Source organism: Helianthus annuus, chromosome 10 (assembly GCF_002127325.2).
Source record: "Helianthus annuus cultivar XRQ/B chromosome 10, HanXRQr2.0-SUNRISE, whole genome shotgun sequence".
Taxonomy (NCBI): domain Eukaryota; kingdom Viridiplantae; phylum Streptophyta; class Magnoliopsida; order Asterales; family Asteraceae; genus Helianthus; species Helianthus annuus.
In genome coordinates this window covers 173,243,920-173,258,317 of record NC_035442.2, presented here as the reverse complement: position 1 = coordinate 173,258,317, position 14,398 = coordinate 173,243,920, and the positions used below count along the sequence as shown (strand labels likewise).

General features: G+C 38.5%; 1 long non-coding RNA gene across 1 annotated transcript; it reads right to left on the bottom strand.

Moving 5' to 3' along the window:
* Window positions 1–4,189: 4,189 nt before the first annotated feature.
* Window positions 4,190–4,888, bottom strand: LOC110886630. Its single transcript, XR_004869966.1, has 3 exons — window positions 4,845–4,888; window positions 4,467–4,661; window positions 4,190–4,399 (listed from the first exon to the last, which is right to left on the bottom strand). It is a non-coding gene; the product is annotated as an uncharacterized LOC110886630 (long non-coding RNA).
* Window positions 4,889–14,398: the final 9,510 nt, after the last annotated feature.

Below are 14,398 nucleotides of genomic sequence, written 5' to 3'. Positions count from 1 at the left end.
ATCACATGTCCATTCAAATAAGTGATAAAATATCACATTTATCCGGGAGTCAAGTTCGTCTCTCTGTTGTACGGAAGTACTGACCTGTTCACGGACTTGATCCTGTGCCCTCATGCATATGAAAATCAAGTTCCTCATAAATAAGTGATTATATCACATAGGGCTTGTTTTCAAATCAAAATAAGTGAGAATCTCACATCATATACGGTCAAACAGATGATAATCGGTATACTCACCGGTAAGATGAACCCTCGTGCATACCTTGATACGGGAATGTGTCGTGATGTGGATGAACACCGGTCAGTAAGTATAAATCATACCTTAACGTATCCCCTCGCCATGATTACATCTGATAAGTTGAGTTTAAGTGGACAACAATACCGATAATTGTTATAGGATGCTTATCTTAATGTTAATTTATTGAACAACAGGAGCGTTTTGGCATGACCGTACACTGATATGATTCTCTTACCCTCGAAACTCGCAAAAAGAATGTCTGTATATATTTATTTACTACTTTCAGTCTTTACATTTCGAAATATTAAAAATACCAAAAAGATTTTAGGTGAGTTTTAATATAAACTTTATAAAAGCCAAAAAGATTTTATTTCTACTTTATTTTCGATCGTACGATGTTGGATCTCGAGTCTTCGTTACCTGAAACCTGAACGAAAACCGAATTGACTAAATCTTCATAAACGGTCGAAATTTGCAAGTTTTTGAAAGTTAAATCTAAAATTGATAAATTCGTTACACTTTCAAACTGTCGGACGGTGTTTGATTGTGACATGGTCATACGTGTGTCATTTGTTTATACTAACTATATTCCAAGCAGTTGTTCTCATTACGCGTTTAGATTTCTTGCATGTGCAGATTCTAAAGGCAAGGAGAACATGGTCGATGACAAAGCTTCGGAATGAGGACACGACGTGAAGGCGCTCAAAAGATGAAGATGATCGAGTTGCCGCTGACCATCATCAACACTACAAGGATCTCATTCATAAAGATCAAGTATTTCACGAGCATAACTCAAGGGGGAGCTTATGTTAAGGGGGAGTTTGTCAACACACTTCCTACATGATACGGGTAGTTTGTTGATACACTCTCTGCTTTCAAGACGTGAAGACATTGAAGATCCTCCGACATTGAAGACTTGAAAGGACATCAGAGTCTTGAAGACACGAAGATCAAAGATGATCAAGATCGAGACAAAGCTACAGCCAAGGGGGAGTTTGTTGGTGCACTTGTGTCTGTACTTTGTCTGTATATAAAACGATGTCCTTTGTTAGTCATGTAAGTTTGACCAAGTCAACCATCCTCCGGTTTGACTTGGACAAACAGTTTGAATATGGTTGTAATTTGTCTGTCTCGAAGGATGAAACATCGAAGGATGATTTAGATCCTTCGATAAGCTCGAAAGTTAACCTTCGATAGATGTAGATGGACCTCGAAGGATATGCCATCCTTCGAGGTATATGTGTATCCTTCGATAGATGGGTGCTCGATAGATCATCTATCGAGCAGTCAACATGATCCTTCGGACAGACATTCGGTGTTGGGTATAAATACCCATGTAGTGTGTTCACTTCAGTAGCTAGACAGATGAGCAGAGACAGAAAGATAGACTCGAGAGATAGTGAGAGCATTCTGTCAAGAACACACACACACACTGTTAGAGAGTTTACAAAACTGATTTGTAAACATTGAGCTTGTAACCGAACCTTTCATACGTATTTGTAGGTCCCTCTCGGAGGATGACGAACCTAAACCTTGTTATACAAACCCACTAGCGAGTGCGGAATCCAAGCTAGCAAACAAACCGAGATGAAACAAGTATAAACACAAACACACAAAGGTTCACCGATTAACACCACTTGTATTAATAGAATGAAGGTTCCAGTTACAAGCACAATGTTTACAAATCAGTTTTGCAAACTCTCAAGGTGTGTGTGTGTTTCGGACAGAATGCTCTCAACTTTCTATCTCTCTATGTGTGCATCTGTCTTTCTGTCTTACTGAAATGAACACACTGCATGGGTATTTATACCCATACACAGCAGGTCTGACCGAAGGATCCGATAGATGTCACGAAGGATCATCTATCGATATTAAACCTGTCGAAGGATCAGGAATACTGATCGAAAGATCATCTTTCGATCAGACTTCCATCGAAGGATTCGCAGTGACCTCGAAGCATGATCTATCGAGGTCTATCCATCGAAGGTTCAACTTTCGAGCTCATCGAAGGATCTAAACTATCCTTCGATGAGACATCCTTCGAACCAGACATGTTACATTCATAACCTAACTGTTTGGCCAAGTCAAACCAGGAGGATGGTTGACTTGGTCAAACCTTACATGACAAACAAGAACATCGTTTTACATCGAGACGAATACAGACAAAGTACAGACACAAGTGCACCAACAAACTCCCCCTTGGCTGTAGCTTTGTCTTGATCTTCGATGGATGCAGATTTGTCTCGATCTTGATCCTCGTTGATCTTCGTGTCTTCAAGTCTCGGATGTCCTTTCGAGTCTTCAATGTCGGAGGATCTTCAAAGTCTTCACGTCTAGAAAGCAGAAAGTTAGTTTTAAAATTTTTAAAAACAAAGTTAGTTTTAAAATTTTAATATTAACTTTTACAAAATTTTCTTTTGTAGAAAAGCAATATATTAAATATATTCTATAAACTTTAATTATACGAATTTAAATAAAAGTAAGGTTATTAAGAAAACACTTTTAAAATGAAAAATATCTATAAAACATGTAATAATTAATGTGAAAATGGGAAAATGTAAGGGATTTGTAAGACCACCTGTTCACATCTCTAAAGGAGAGGCGCAAATGCACTCCTCCGGGCCCAACAATTTTTATGCCTCACGTAGCCAAGGGTGTCTCCCGAAATGCGCTCCCCTCCAATGATGTCATTCCCACATATGTTACCACATAAGTCAAATGCACCCATAAATATGCACCCATAACTCTTGATGTTCTTATAATATATACATTAATTACACCAAATGATCTTATGCCTTATGATATATACATTAATTACACCAAATGATCTTATGCTGAACTTTTCATAATATATAAGTTAATTAACCAACCGCCCATTTTCTATATCTTGTTTTGAAGTCACTTTATCCTTTCAAAATGGTGTGTTTGTTTTGTATCCATGCAAGAAAGATAGTTTTTTTTTGGAATTAAATGCCAATAACTATTGTTAAAAACAATACAGCAAAACTTCAAAGTTTCCATATAGGACTCAAAAGCTAACAAAATAAACTAACCCCTAAGATTATATCATTCAATCAATAAACAGAATGAAGCTGATTCTCAGTTCTATTCCATGCTATGTATGTCTCTCTATATATATATATATGTTATACCATCTAATTGTTGCATGCATACAAAGTAACATTTGGGATATGAGCAAACACAATCGAAAAGGGAGCAACACTTATGGGCTCTGAAGAATCCACATTCACAGGCTCGAATTGTGGTATCTCGCCATTTGAATAATTTACTCCTAGTTCTTTACCGTTAAGCATCATCACTTGACTGTGTAGATCCCCGTCTTTAGCGGTTAAATGGTATTCTTCTCGCGTGTTTGTTCCACTAATCTTGGAATGGCGCTGTTTGTTTGCTTTATGACGATGATAATGAACACGCGATTTTAGTTTATGTAAACTCCAAGCGCTATCTAGAGACAAGCTTACATCAACTGTACTTTTGCTGTCTAGATTGATCAATAGTAGTGTTATTCCCTGCTGCAATAGTTGTTAGAAGCTTCGTGAGAAATGACTTTATTACCCTTTCGAGTTTCGTTGCAATTTTCATAGATAAATGGGTTGCAAAATAAATGGGCTGTGTTGGTAGGGTAATAACTGGTAATGGGTCAGGTCAAGTTGGGCCAACCCATCAACATTTTTTGATTGAATAACAAGAAATTACTAACCAGATTCTGACTCAAAACTAATATGATTGAATAACAAGAATTACTAACCAATCAACTTAAATCAAAAACACAAAACATAATCCAACTGTTAGTTTTGTTGATCACTTAATAAATCATTCAACTTAAAAGTATGATCGAACAAACACACGTTAAGGCGTAATTGCTTTTAGGTTTATAAGTTTTCTCGAACGTCACGTTTCCTTTAACCAAAAGTAAAATACGTAGCGTAGGTGTCTGAAACATACATCTAGAATTCAGTTACTTAGTTATCATAACCATATACATCAAATACGTTGGAAAATACAGTTAGTTACTGAGAGTCCATGCCCATACACAAGTACAAGTCAAGGTAAAGACGACTGGATTAGAGGTCAATCGGCTAAAACAGGTGTTCCTTGGCCTTGGCAGACCACGAACATCTTCCTAGTTTAACTTCGAGACCTAATAACCAACAGTATCAGTATCATAACCATAAGTAAAGGCGTCTTTTACAAAGGAAGGTTGTTACCTGAAGCAACTGCTTTTTTGTAGAATGGATCTTCTTTCAATATTTCCCTTAAGTCCTGGGGAGGCAATCTTCCACTTATCCAAGGCATGCTTTCTCTAGTGATACGGTTCGGATCAAGTGGCCGTCGGCTCGTAAAGAGTTTATTAGCTTCTTTACTTCTGCGACCTCGCACCCGTATAAAGTCGGACCCCAGCCCTGAGATTCACATTTATTAGGGAGGGAAAAAACATACGGTCTATGTCAATTGCATTGAAGAAAAGTTAGTACAACCACAACAACAGCAATTCAGCTCAACTCGACATATCAAATAGCATTTGATAAGTGACTGTGTACTTCGGATCAAACTACTCTATCGTATGAGGAGAATAAATTACGTACCTTCTATCACTGCTGCAGAAGTAACAAGAGGACGCTTGTGAGGCATTTTACCTATGAATTAAAAAGACAAGATTGGATTATTAATCCATATATCTAGACTAATGGTCAGACAAAAGAGAACCTGCTGACTATAATATTTCACATTTTGTATTGAAACGCCATACAAACTAAGCCAAAAGTCTTTGACTAATGGTCGGACACAAGCCAAGATCATTATAATATTTCCTTTCTATGCAAGATAACTACTCACATCTATTATAGAAATATCACATAAATTTCCTCTTAAGCTTAATCAAACAGGTGAATAGAGTGGAGCTGGTTGTTACCTGAAGGATCATATGCATATGCTGATGATTCCATACGCAGAGAGAGGGGCTTGAAAATGAACCCTCCGGTTACTTGAGCTTTGGTACCTATTATTAGTTAGGTAAAATTAAATCGTTCAATAGGAACACGAGTTACATATTATAACCATAAGAGTCGTAGCATTTTACAAAAAAACAAAACAATCAAACGAGAAATTACGAGTCGTTGCTGGTGTAGAGTTAACAAGATACTCCTCACAAGGGCACTTGAGAGCCTTTCTACCTGTTCATTAACAAGACTCAGACAAAAGAGAACTTTACCAGCCAAGATCTTGAAAATGGATGCTTCAGCATTGGCATTGGTACCTGTTAGGTATAATAAATAAATAGTTGCTTATTATTATTATAACCATGATCAAATATCTTAACAATATGTTATGTTTTACAGCCCAAATATACCAAAAGCAGCAGCAGCAGCAGCAGCAGCAGTTGCATTCTCAACAAAGGACTGGTGCTTCCTTTTTACGTCTACTACGTGAGCGTCTCTGCCTATATGCATTAACAATACCAGATTAAATTAATCCAAAGCAAACTAAGAGATGACAGATACTTGCCAAGCCAAAAGTAATGAATCCAACGGTTAAAGTTATTAACGAAAGAAAATGTAGTATACACACAAAAACAGCCAAACTACACACGCCGTGAATACGAATCAAATTACTCTATCGCATCAGTTACGTAAACAAATTCCGATTTGATATTTTGAACCAAATTCGGACGTCAAGAAATAAAACTAAACACCTCTATGATATGAATAAGAAGAATTCATATATATTCCTCTATATCCTATCAATTACGTTGTACGTACCTTCGTCTTCCATCGAGGGACTTACGATTTTAGGGTTTGTATCTGCGAAGGTGACTCTCTAATCTCTATGTATACACGCTTGGAGCCTTGATGTTTTTCAACTTTCAGTCAAAAAAAAAAAAAAAAAAAAAAAGAAAAAAGAAACTTTTTGTGTCTTTGTCCACCAGGTTTCATTTTCATTGTCATTTTCATCCGATTGACAAATAAAGTTAGAAATTTTTATCTTTTTTTGTCGTTTTCCTCGTTTAAATAGAGGGTATCATTGTCATTTTACGCCTAAACTCCATCATTTAAACAACGAGGAAAACGACAAAAATGACAGAAATTTCTAACACAGTTTACCAATTGGATGGAAAACTCCATGGACCCAAATACAAAAGGTTTCTTTTTTTTTTTTAACTAGAGTGACAAAAGTAACCTAAACTCAAGAACCAATTTTGCCATTTAACTTTCCTCTTTAGAGTTAATTATTGTTTTCGTCCCAGTGGTTTGTCAAAAATCACTATTTCAGTCCAAGGGTCTTGCTAGGCAGTATTTAGCCCTCTAGGGACACCTGGGGTGTAACAACCCTCATCAAAACTATTATTTATTTTATTATTTCATCCAATAGGAAACCCTAATTGAGACACCCAAGTGATTCTGCACAAACCCTAAAAATTTCAAAACAATTAGAATCAGGATCAGGGCCCCTAAAACTCAGGGGGGGGGGGTATTCCCTACTTAACGATTATCCTTATAAAACGTTGTCAAAATTGAAATTTACGAAAATGTCGACTCAGCAAGCCTACACCCACACGTGGCCACCCTATAGTGAAAATGCAACCCTTACGGACCGTAAGGGATAAAATCTTTACGGTCCGTAAGCATTTCAAAATTCGTATATAAATAGCAGACTTTGGGACTGGAATTTGGGCGATTGAACGACGTAAAAACTCGTAATACACACTGAGTTACATTCTGTTTACTATCAAAATCACTAATTAGTATAGCCAGGGTATTAACTCGATCGCTGCTACGATTCAATGTCCGATCGATGGAAACTATCCGATGGATGTTTTAGTTCTATCCTTTGTCATTCGTCGTGATTCCGACAGGATGTTTGAGTATCACCCGAACTCTGTGAATACTCTGTCATTCGTTGTGAATCCGATGGATGTTTAAGTGATTGCACTTTGTCATTCGTTGTGAGGGTTTTAATCTCGTGAGTTATCGTAATTGCTGTATTAAGTTACCTACCTAGTTCGTATGCACTAGGTTACAAGGTTAAATCAATACGCTAAGCTCTGCCTGTATAAATCTGCAATATATCAAGGATTATCTGTAGACTAAACTTTGGCCATATGAATCTGCATGCTTATAATGTGAGTCATTCTCTTTTTATCAACTGTTTTACAAAACTCCAAGTTATTTTCAAAGTTATAATTACAGGGATTAAGTCTTTGTAATCACCAAGTTACAGCCGGTATGTGGGGTTTTGTATACATTACTTGATAATCTTCACCATTGGGGCAGCCAATGGGTGATATGACCATAATCACAGACACCATTGGACAATTAGAGGGCCAATGGGTCGAGTGACAAAGTACCGTGGGTAGTTGGTTTGATATCAGAAACATTGTAATCGCTCTTAATACTGTAATTTATAACCAATGTGTCATTTTTAGTAAACTGAATGATTCACTCAGTATTTTCCTCTGACAAAACCTTTTTAAAACGCGTTTCAGGTAATTACAGTAGATTGGAGTAAAAGATGGATACGGCACTGAAAGGCATCAAGAAGTGGCTTATTTTATTAAATTAAAATCAAATTAAGAAATATTGTTTTATGTAATAAAATTTATCTTTATTAAGGCTACCTTTGTAAAACATGGATTTATTCCATCTATTTAATAAATAAAAATCCGGTGTTTCTAAACTCTGATATTTTTCCTAACTCACGGTCCATATTATATTTCCACTGCAATATTTTTCAAAAGAATCACCGGTACCACTGGGCTGTTCGCGACTCCCGATTCCGTCCAGGGTGGGTCAGGGGTCGTGACATGGGGTGATCACACAACAATTGTAGACTTGCATGTCTTGATCTTATGCTCATTGGTGCACTATATAAGGGACATGAGTTGTGACCATTTGGACATTCTTTTGCATCTTCACTTGTGGAGCTCCTGGACAGCTATCAAGTTTTCTTAGGCTCCATAAACCTTCTTAGGACTCTTGTAAGTGTCCTTAACCTCCCTTAATCCATTTTAGCTTAGTTAAATAGCTAAAAGTCAAACCATCGTAATTAAGGTTTGACTTTGAGATTAGTTCATAATTACACAGTAATATCTCGAATTAAAAATACCAATAAGTAGGTAATTATGTGGGTAACAAACCCTTAAAAGGGTATTATCAGATTCCCACTCTAACCATGTTGATTGTCGAGTCAAAGTACACTTTAAAAAGTCAACAGAACGCTTAAATCCAAATTAACGCATAATTAGCAATGTAGGATACATGCAACCTGTTTGATCATTAATATAACTTGGTAACTAATGTAAGAACATGTCCCAACATGTTCAACTCGACAATTTTCTGTTTAAACCCGGTTTGGAACCGAAAGTCGCACAGTTTGACTTTCGCTTTGACTTTCAGTTCTGACCCGTTTTAGTCAAGTTTAAGATTGCCTTAGAGCTTCTTTTAGACCTAGTAACATGTTAGTATAACCCTCTGTGGTTATACGGCTTGGTTCACTAGTTGTCTAATTATTATGCAAATTTCCGTTAAATGCCCATATGTTGACCATTATGCCCAAATGCCCATAAAATATGATTTTTGAAAATATAAAAGGGTAGACATCTTAGTTACTGAATTATAGACTTGTAACCAAAATTTGAGTTCAGTTTAAGGTCCAGAATCAAAGTTATCCTCGTTAGCGTAATTAAGAGCTTCTTTAGCAACTAAATAGCATAAATCTCATATAGCCTATCTAAACCCGAATTTTTACACAAAACTTTATACCTACTGTTATAAAATAATATTTCGGGATTTTTTAAGATTTTTATTCAATTTTAGGTACTGAATTTTTTTACCCGAATTTTTACACATAACTTAGTTTTCTAAGTTTAATTCGGCTAATGCCGGTTTTGCCCTTTTGGGCTACAAAATGAGTTTTACAAATCCTTTTGACCTCAAACCTTTTTCTACTAATTTGTTATACTAATATATTATTTTGAGCCTTCTGGAATTATAAAAATATCAGCTTTTCTTGTAAAAACCGGAAATGGCTCCAAATCGCCTTTTTAGGCATTTTTACGACATAGTTTATGTCAAAACTAGTTTATATGTATAAGAGTCAATACCGACTGATATATTTAGGAAAATTCTATATTATAACAGTAAACTAAAGATTGAAACTCAGATTTCCAGTTTTGACCTTTTAGCTTATGTGAAATTACCAAAACGTCCTTTTGGTGCATAAGATGGTTATAATTAATAAAATTCACATATATTTGATACCCTACTGTTATAACATGATAAACTAAGTATAATTACTGATTTATTCAGATATATAACTTAGATTGCTAGTTAAACTCTTTTATACCCTTTTTAAATGACCAAAATGCCCTTATGAGGCGTAATTTGAGTTTAAAATCATTTAGGGCATAATAGGACATATCTTGCTGATATCACAACATATTTGGTGCATATAATCTCAGGAAACTTGTATATGAATTATATGGTTACCCGTTACGCATTTTCGCGTTCGGATCGGCTTATGTAACTAGTTTACGCATAATAGCCGAAACGGGTCAAACCATATCATCTTTATCTCAAAATCCAGAATGTGATCAATTTACCCATATTATACAAGTCTCCAAACTTGTTGGGCCTAAATCACATTCCTTCCCCGTTTTCGCCTTCCATGCGATTAAACCGTATTTATTCCTTGAAACTAACCGGTCTAAGCTTAGGCTATATTAAAGACCCGTTAGGATTCTAATAGGTTATTATAAACCTTCGTTCCAGAATAGGAGACCAGTAAAAGACATTTGCATTTGCTTATTGTGGTTATTACTTATTCAGGTAAATACTTTTAACTTATTTTCCCTTATACGGGCTTGGGGTACGGTATATAAAATACCGCTTGGTCGGGCAATTGACCCCTAACTCATTAGTAGTTGGGTATTATCAATGTGACCCGTTTAAAATTTAGTTTTGTTTGTTTTACGCCTTTGGGAGTTTAATGACCATGTCCCGGATATCCTTGGCATCATTTTACGAAATGGCCACGACCTTGACACGCGGGTGTAGGCGTACACCCGACAATGTGTCCATATAATTCAGGTATAACCGTTGGTTTCCCGCCGCGGATTTATACTATGTGGTGTGTCTATTAACCTTAAACCCGGCACGAACCGGGCGACTGAACGCATAACAAACATGTAATTCTTTTAAATCAAATTTTATAACATTTTCAAAATGAGTCAGTTAAATTGTATTTACCAGTGTAAACTGACGTATTTTCCCCAAAAAGATTAAGTGTAGGTTCTACACGTAATAGGCTGGCTACTCCTTAGCATCGTTAGAGTCTCGCAAGCTTGGGATGCCATTCATCTGTTGAACAATTTTCCTTTTTATATTGATCCGCCTGTGGATCTATTTCAGCTACTATGTGATACTGGATATTACATTTTATATGGTTGAAATAAATCTATTTTTATTGCTTCCGCTGTGCATTATAATTTGTGTTGTTTGACTATGATGATATCAACTACGTCACGATACTCCCCCACCGGGCCCACCGGTGACACGTGGAAATTAGGGGTGTGACAGGTTGGTATCAGAGCCAACACTGAGTGAATTAAACACTAGCCTTTTGTGTTTAATCTCAGTGCACGAATTGCACATTCCTCGAGTTCCGAGTCTAGACATCGAACCTAGGACAAACTCTGTTTTGTTTCGTTATTTGGTCTTTTGTATATATTTTGGTCGTTATCTTAACCATGGTTGCAGGTCAAAATGCCGCCGATATTTCTGAGAGGACGTGGCAAAGGCCCAGTTACGGGTCACGATCATGAAGCCGGACCCTCACACCGGCGAACGCTTTCCATCACCATGAGTACTAGCCCGCAGGAGCCATGGAGGCTCTACGTTGAACCGGGGAGGCGGTCAGTCTCCCTTAGTTCCTCACCTTTGTATCAGCATTCTTTTGGGCCCCAATCTGAGAAAAGCCCAACAACCAACCACCTTCTTTCATACCCTTACAAAGGTCCAACTCTCACCACTCTTTTGGTGACGCTACCCCAGCATTTCAAAGCCGGTTCAACCCGGCTAACTACCTTCCAGAACCCGTGGGTTTTAACCCACTAGGACCTGAGGATCACTTCTCAGGGGATCCCGCGGACGACATGGACGAAGACACAGATCCCGTGGAGCCTGCGTCCGGAACACCGAACCACCCCATCGAAATCTCCGATGGGTCATCCTTTCACGGATCACCTTATCGTGGTCCCGACAGTTACAAGGAGAGGTTCAAACAGTGGGACTGGTATTTCACCCCGTCCGAGCACTCGTCTCCTTATCAGCAGCAGCAACAGCAACAGGATCCTTCCCAGGATTCTCGTTTCGTGGCAGTCACTCCACCACCACCAGTGGAGCAATAACCGCCTCCGGAGCCACCGAGACGGAGAAGGTCAAACGCACGGATGTCCGTGCGAGGGGGAGTCTGCATTAGCACTCCCCAGCCCTTGAGTGGCAGTCATTATCCGCCACTCTAGGAAGAAGAACCGCAAATGGGGGGTCCATCAAACCCCATTCCAGAGGTCAACTCAGTGCCTATGGCACCTCCGTTGGGTTTTGATAACCCAATACCTGCATACGCCGGTTCAGCGGCATATAACCCTTTCGAGCAGCCGGCGCATACCCATTATGACTATGCCAATGTGGACCCATATCAGGAGGCATGGGACTACAACGCTCGTCACCCAGAGGGACCTTATGGAGGCCTTTGGACCAGTGGTTACCCAACTTATGGATACCAGCGTCTGCCACCTCCTCAACCTCTGTACCAGCCGCCGCAGCCACAGCTGATCCCGCCGGAGCGCCAGCAAGAGGTCCTTGATAGATTGGACCACTGTGAAGAGGAAATTCGAACGGTACGGGAAAGCATCCGAGGCTTCTTTAAGGGTCTGTCGGACCTACTCAAAGGGAAGTCCAAGAGGAGGGGTTATTGAAGACCTTTTTGTTGTTTATTTATTTTAGTTGTAATCAAGTCCCTGCGTGGACTTTTTGCTTCAGTACTCAGGCCCTGCGTGGGCTTGTCATTTTGTATTCTGACCCTGCGTGGGCATGTCTTTTAGTTAACCCCTGCGTGGGTTTGTTTTGATTTTCGCCCCTGCATGGGCATTTATTTTCGTAGACGTCCCGTTTAGGGCAAATGATGTACTTGTTTAAACAATTTATGAGATGTTTTAGTTAAATTTTTATTTTATTTATTTATTATTAATTAGGTGCATAAAACATGAAAAATAAATGAAAATAATTAAGAGATCTGCCATCATAACTAAAATGGTAAAATCTGAAAAGGGACAAAGACCTAGCCAAATGTTATCATAAAACAAGGCCAAGATGGTAATTCCGTAATTAGATTAAGATCCACATTAACATCTCAATTTAGGACTATTCTGCGTTAATTATTAAAGGAATCTAAAAGGTAAAACCTAGCCAATATGTTGTTGTAGACAGGGCCAAGATGGTAGAACCCACATAATAAATTCCCCTTTATTGTTAACATCTGTTAGTATGTTAACATTCTTGGCAAACTGTGAATCAGTAAAGTCACACAGGCCATCCTTTATAAAGGGTTAATTAAATTCCCTTAATTTTATAACCGCCCCTTGTGGACGAAGTGCTTGTGGGCAATAATTAAATGTCCCCTGGGACTAAGGACAGTGGTAGCTTATGACTCCCTGTCAATAACAGGTGACGAACTGTGGTTCAAACCTGAATACCGGGACTTTGTAAAATTCCGGATTTATTATTAAAATAAATTGTCCTTGTGACTAGGCCTTATGTGCTACTATTAATATATTTTAGGGTAATAATAAAAATCCTAAAATTCTAACAAATTAACCTAAAATGGCAATTTAAAACCATGGTTAATAGAATATAAAATGCTGTAAAAACCCTCTAATTAAAACCTTGCCCATTAAATTTTAAATATAGCAATTGAATCTACATGGCTGGGTCGGATGAAGCGAATAGCCATCCGGTGGAAAACCACGATAATGCCAGAATTCAGTTAACTAGAGCGGAGCTTCAAGCATTAATGGATGATGCAGTTACAAAAGCTTTAGATAGACAGTACAGTGAGTCCTCTGGACCCGAAGTAGAACCCTGTCCACACCTCATTCCAAACCAAAAACACATTCTGAGGCTCACAGCAAACCACCACCTACCCCACCTAAGTCTAAGAAGGATGATGACCGACATTCTTCAAATGAAAACAGTGTTCACCCCAAGAAGATTGTGTTTGATGATGCCTCACGTGCTAAGGGTTGCACGTATAAATATTTTGTATCTTGTAAACCCCGGGATTTTACTGGGAAGAAAGGGGCAGTAGACTGCATGACTTGGCTGGATGAAATGGACACTGTTGTGGACATTAGTGGTTGTGCTGAAAGGGATATGGTGAAGTTTGCATCCCAGTCATTTAAGGGTGAAGCCCTAGCATGGTGGAGGTCATTGATTCAAGCCTCTGGGAAGGTTGCTTTGTATAACATGTCTTGGGAGCAATTTGTTGCTCTTATCAAGGAAAATTACTGCCCTCAGCATGAGGTTGAGAAAATAGAATCTGATTTTCTATCTTTAGTCATGAAGAACCTGGATTGCCAGGCATACCTCACAAGTTTCAACACCCTGTCGAGATTGGTTCCGTACCTTGTGACCCCGGAACCCAAGAGGATCGCACGTTTTATTGGGGGTTTGGCCCCAGAAATCAAAGCCAGCGTAAAGGCCTCTCGGCCCGCTACGTTTCGATCCGTAGCTGATATATCTCTGTCTCTCACTCTAGATGCAGTGAGACAGAGATCATTGAGAAATGCTGACACCGAGAAGAGGAAACGTGAAGATGATAATTCACGTCGGTCAAGCAAGAAGCATAGAGGGAACGGTGACCACAAAAAGGGGTCTGAGACCAAGAAAGGTGATCAGCAGTCGGGCGATAGGCCCAAGTGCAAAGTTTGCAAAGAACACCATTTTGGGAAGTGCAGGTATGAACAGAAATCCCAGCCAAAGGCGTGTGGGATTTGCAAGTCCTCTGAGCATAGGACCCTTGAATGTAAGAAGTTGAAGGATGCAACTTGTTTTAGTTGCAATGAAAAAAGGGCATATCAAGACCA